General features: G+C 41.3%; 1 protein-coding gene across 1 annotated transcript in view; it reads left to right on the top strand.

The window, feature by feature from the left end:
* The first annotated feature begins 5804 nt into the window (after window positions 1–5804).
* Window positions 5805–6000, top strand: part of LOC583684 (growth factor receptor-bound protein 14) — a 53539-nt gene continuing 53343 nt past the window's right edge. The window contains exon 1 of the mRNA XM_030990118.1: window positions 5805–5923. The gene's annotated coding sequence lies outside the window, so the exon portion shown is untranslated. The remainder of the gene's footprint in view (window positions 5924–6000) is intronic.

Raw genomic sequence — 6000 nt, 5'->3', positions numbered from 1 at the left:
CCTCGGTTTCTCTGACTCGCTTCGCTCGTCAGAATTTAGAGACTCCAACAGCGCGAGGGCATCGACAAGAGGCTACTCTGACTGACCACAAGCGCCGCCAGTTGAGAAGGCCTGATATAGAGCCTTCAATCCCTTTTTAGATTTTGATATTTGCCGTTATATATGTGTAAAAGTGGATTGGTTCTTTGTATGATATCATGGACCTAACACAAACGGGAAGTATATTTACAGTGAGATGATCTAACCCTTTCTGTCTCTCAGCAGATCATACAGAAGGCCAAATTAAAAAAACAAAAACATGTTTAGCGTCCTGTTTTTTTGAAAAATAGGAAGGAGGAGGCCCTTTTTTCTTTCTTTCAAAATGGCCGCTCAAAATGGCCGCTCGGTACATTTTTCCTGACAGTCGGGCTATTTTTCAAGATGGCCGCTGACATTTTTTTTTTTTTTTTCTTTTTTGAAATGAGAAATAAATCAATTTTAGCAGTGTTTTTCAAGTTTTTTTTCTTTAATAAAAAAAAAAAAAAAAAAAAAAAAAAAAAAAAAATAAATAAAAAATAGGAGGCGGTACCCAAAAAGGAAGCAGGCGGGAACGCTAAACATGTATATTTTTTAAAATGGCCTAACCTACAGAGGCCTAACACATCCTGGTGCATGATTTCTTCTGCATGCAATGTTAATTGATTTAATTTGTATGAATACAAACCTATGTGAGTTAATGCCCTTCTGGCGCTAGACTGATGATACTTCAGCTAATCCAGGGGAAATACATTCATTCGTTAGGTGTGTCCTCATGATCACAAGCCGAGGTGAATTATGGCATGCATGCTCATGTGAAACAGATGAAGTACGACACAAGCCCATCAGTGAATGTGTAGTCAGCCCGCTTCGATGCAAGAGGGTCTTTAGAGAGAGAGAGAGAGACCTTGCCATTTGAACAGTGGCACCGGAGCATGCCGCTGGCGGACTTCTAAGGCTTCCACTCTCCCTGTTTTTAATCTTAATCGCACACCAAGCAGGAGTGGTGGCTCCTAGCTGCACGCCTGCCTGCACTCACCTGAATATTTACCATATTTCTATATAGCTCACGTTTCTTGGCTTCTCCATGGGTGCTAAGCTAAGCTAGAGCCTTGGCCGGCCTCGCATAGCACGCTTTGTATTCCTGGCTGTGACATGGTCATTACGTCGCTAGCCCGATAGCGTGATAATGTGTGGATCCTTGTATGTTTTATGAAAAATGCTAGCCCACTATCTTGCCATGGAGCTATTATCATCAGGTTGCTGTTAGGTGAACTACAGGGATATTCATTCGTCAGGTTTCTTTGCAGTGTTTTCAAGATCTAGGTCAGTACATGTACATACGGCCTGAATGTTACAAGTATTAAGAATGTATTTAACACGTATTGCGCATAGTGTGAATGAGTTGAACAGCAGTGGTTTGAGAAACACCAGTGTATTGTGGTGAGAATTGCATTTGCCATATTTCTTTCCTTTTCGCCATTACACAGTTTTAAAAATATGTCATTATTATTGGTCTACAAGTAGATGCATTTCTCCATATATTCATCAGTGCACTACAATATTTTCCAACTTGAGTCATGTATTTCTAAATTGTTTGTTTTCTCTTTTTATTTGTTTTTGTTTGATGCTATCTGTGGAAGAAATTTAATATAAATATATGGTTTTAAAAAATGTGTTACCAATGTGTGATGTAGGCAAAATATTGGATGTCTTCAAATGTGCTGGTATGTACACAGTGGTAACTTCTTTGGAATCTTCCCTCTCCCCCCCCCCTTCATCCCCTCCCCCCCCCCCCTCTCTCTCTCTCTCTCTCTCTCTCTCTCTCTCTCGTTTTTCCCTCTCAATTTTCCTGTCACCACGTCTTCCCTCTCCGTATCTCTCTTTCTTTGTCTCGCTCTCTCTCTCTCTCTCTCGCCAAAAACATCGATATTCAAAATGTCATTTCAAATAATTATTTCACTTTCCTATCTTGCAAACCTCTGCCCAAGATGTCAAGGATTTAAAGGATCTTATCATCATCTTCTTCCTCTGAAAAGCCTATTGTTTAAAATCCTCTCTATCGGAATGGACTTCCAGTTCAATAGAGCAACCTTTAACAGAATCAAAAGTCACGCTTTATCGCGTACGTGCATATCCACGATCAGTGAAGCGATCGCAAATGCTCGTCTGCCCAAGTCGTCGTGGTAAGGATAAATTTTTGCAAATGTATTTGACCTAAAAACAGAGAAGAAGGGGGCGAAAAGAAGGGAAGCAATTGAAAGCATTTAGATCATCGACTGGTCTTTGCATCAACCTTGTTCTAGATTCATATTAGAAAGGATTCCAAGTCGTCTTTGGTTGAGGAAGAGCCTGAACTCTGAATCACATCTAGGTCCCGAGACGTGCTCGTTCAAGGGGAGGCTATTCATGCTATTACCTCTGATAAGGAGATGAGAATTTGCAGCATCTCAAGTCCCTCGATCGCTAGATCCGGAAGGATTCAGATCAGACCATTAAAAATCTGCTTTGCACATTTTGAATATTTCCCTCGTATATATATCAGCATCAGCAGTTTATTCTCGTCTTTAAAAATCTATTTGAATTGACCCACTGCAAAATGTATGAATCTTGAGAAACTGTTGATTACCCATTCTCAAAGTGTGCATCATAAATTGATTTCATGACACAGAATTTCTATGAATATCATGGTAAAAGAATGAGCTTTATCTTCCATTTTTCCAGTGATCACTCTTCATCAAGTACAGGTATAGGAATATTCTAGATTCTTTTGATTGAGATAAATGAATAGACATGGCATTGTTGGTAGGTGGAGTCATGTAGTCGATTGAATGCAGTAATAGGTGCTATGATTTCTTCATCACACCACTGTGTCAGTAGTGATTAGTTCTTACAATAGACCCATACCATTCTTTAGAGTCACGTTCTGCCATGGCATGATTGGCGCGTCATGGCCCGACATTGTCTTCGAAACGAGATGCTAATGAAGCTTGACGGCTTCCAATCGCGACACCTCTCGCAAAGCTCTCTCGTTACCAACCACGTGTGACAGACACAATTAATGGCAGATTCCTCGTCAATTTAACGCATCCTTTCTCCCTCGACCGTGCCGGGAAATTCCAACTACCCACAACCACTCGTGCCAAATTGGGTGGCTGGGTGGAGGTGGTTTTTCGCCGTCGCGCATCTATGCAAATGAGATGGTGCCAAATTGGGTCACCTGCTGCCTCGCAAGGTGTCGGGTGATATGCATCTATGCAAATTAGTTGATACCGCGGAGATCCCACCTTCCCTGGAATCCCTTGTGAAGGAGTTCCAGGCGTGCGGAAATGAGGCGTGTATTGCGAAGTCCATCCCCCAAAGCGATGCAACCTTTTTGTCAGATGAACTCAACCGAGATGTTCGTATTCATAAGACACAAGGGCATAACGAGCGAGCACCATTGGAAGCCTTCATCAGGATCATTACCCAGTACTAATGACCATTATGTGACTTGATGGCTCATCAGCTGGCCATTAGTGGTTTCTCTCTCCGTCTGTCTCTCTCTCCTTCAGTCTGTCTCTCTAGGTGATGCGGTTGCCATGGTGATGCTCGTTAATAAGATCTGGATGTGGTTTCAAGCACATGTATTATTCTCCCTCTTAGAAGAGGTGATAAATAATGGCCTAAATCTTAAATTATCTTCATTGCATTACAGGCATACCCTGGATATCGCTTTATCTTGCCTGATTTTTCCATGCCCCCCCCCTCTCTCTCTCCCCCTCTCTGTCTTTCTCTCTCTCTCTCTCTCTCTCTCTCTCTTTCTCCTTCTACCTCTTCTCCCCACCCCATCCCAGCCCCGTCTCCCCTCTCTCTCTCTCTCTCTCTCTCTCTCTCTCTCTCTCTCTCTCTCTCTCTCTCTATATCTCTCTCTATCTCTGTCTTTCTCTCTATCTCTTTCTCTACCTCTACCTCTTTCTCTACCTCCCTCTTCCCCTCTTCCTCTCTACTCTATCTTTCTCACCCTCTTTCTCCTCTCTTAAAATTCCTTTCTTGCTACAAAGATCCCCCACATCAAAGGGACCCTACGTGCAGACTGGCAGTCACTTCACATAAAGGCCTCTGTTGTGTAACTTTTCTATCCAAGCAGTGTCTTTCCAACACAAACTACTAACTTAATTGTTGGCTTTTTGAACTTGAGTGGCCCTTTGTGACTGAGCAAAGAAAAGGGGGGAGAACAAAAGTCTATTTGCGCTAGCTATTTAGAAAAGCCTCTTGTTTGAGGACCCTCTTGCTGAGTTTGCCATCCCAAGGTCCCATGAATTTACCAGTGTTTCTTGTCAGGGACCTGAATTTCTGGCCAACTTTTTTGTGAGATGTCAGAGAGAGAGAGAGAGAGAGAGAGAGAGAAAGAGAGAGATAGAGAGAGACAGAGACAGAGAGGAATGCTCACACAAGTCGTGTTTGATTTTCTATCTTGTTGAAGGAGAATGGAGTGCAGGGGGCCTCGTGCTGCAGGTGTACTTGCTAAAGGAATTCCATTGAGGTGTTGTAGGTTGCCGCAAGACATGTTTGACTAAAGATTGTCATCTTTGAGAAATGGTGATGAGATTTGGGCTCATGGGGGGGGGGGGGGGGTGGGGGGACGAGGAGGACTCGGAGTAGGAGGATCGCTTACACCCCTAGCAGGGACTGGTGTCAGTCAGGGAGGAGTTGTTGCACCTGAAGAGGGTGGTTCTTACTATATAACCTGTCCACTACAGTTTGCATAATTCACATTCCGCTCTAACCATTGGCGGAATATTTGGCTGTCAAGTTTGAACTTGAGCCGATGGGACATGAACTTCACAGAAAGACCATAGTCCTGTTTCACAAAACTTGTTAGCAATAGCAACTGTCAAAGTTCTACAACATCTCTGCTCACAGCCAATCAGTTGCTACAGTATAAATTCTTTAGCTTTTATCATTTTTTAAAGAATAAAATTGATAACAAGCTTTTGTGAAACAGGGCCCAGTATTCCATACAGAGATTTCAGGTCACACACAGTTGTGGTAAGCATCATGGATTTGGTGAATATATATATATTTCTTAAAATTATTGTTTTATGTGTTTTATTGAAACAATCAAATACAATCACAATATTTACAAGTAATTATAAAAAGATAAATATTTATTTTTCTTTCCGATACATCTCTAGACTATTATATTTATATATTATTTTAGACCATATCGATTACCTTTAAATTTCCCCCGCACTGTACCTGTGGGTGTAGGGTGCTTACCTATACCCCTGCTAGACATCTGTCAGTTGCTTACCCTGTAGTCTATGGAGGATAAGATAGACATACTCTGAATATCTTCTCTCTTTTCAATTGCCAGAAGGGACATACCTTGCAATAGTATAACATTTTTTGGTTATTATTGCAGAGTGTGTTAAGGTCAACCATGAAGGGAAAATTTGGAGAAACAAAGAGCTTTACAAGTTCTCTAAAGTAGATGGTTTTGAAAGGAATGTACACATGGAGGATAGCTTTATCTTGAAATCAATCTCCTTCTTTTTTTCTGTGTTAACAAATCACCCAGTTTGAATTTGTATGCAATTATAAAAGGAATCATCCTTTGCAAGGTTTCACTGCCATAGCAGCAACCAAACAGTGCAAATAGAGTAATTTTTTTTTTTTTTTTGGGGGGGGGGGGGGAGGATTTTGATCATGACAATGTGCTCAAGAAGAGAGGAATTGTGGACACTTTGTATAAGCTGTTTTTTCTTACTTTTCAAGGAGTTTCTATGATTTCAACAGAAAATGAAAAACTGATTTAAGAATATTGTGAAAATAATGTGTCTCTTTCTTGCTTATCTTTTGACAGGTACAGGGTACATCGTTCTTTATATCAGGGATTTAATAGTGGATTCAAACAGTATTTCTGGTAAGTTCCATCTCTGTACTTTCTTATAGATAATGGTAGACAATGGGGAGTGGGGGGGGGGGGGTGCAAGATCAAAC

This window comes from Strongylocentrotus purpuratus, unplaced genomic scaffold, assembly GCF_000002235.5.
Source record: "Strongylocentrotus purpuratus isolate Spur 01 unplaced genomic scaffold, Spur_5.0 spur5_scaffold_19, whole genome shotgun sequence".
Classification (NCBI taxonomy): Eukaryota; Metazoa; Echinodermata; class Echinoidea; order Camarodonta; family Strongylocentrotidae; genus Strongylocentrotus; species Strongylocentrotus purpuratus.
Note: the sequence above shows the minus strand (reverse complement) of the source record. Positions and strands in the feature narration are given on the sequence as shown.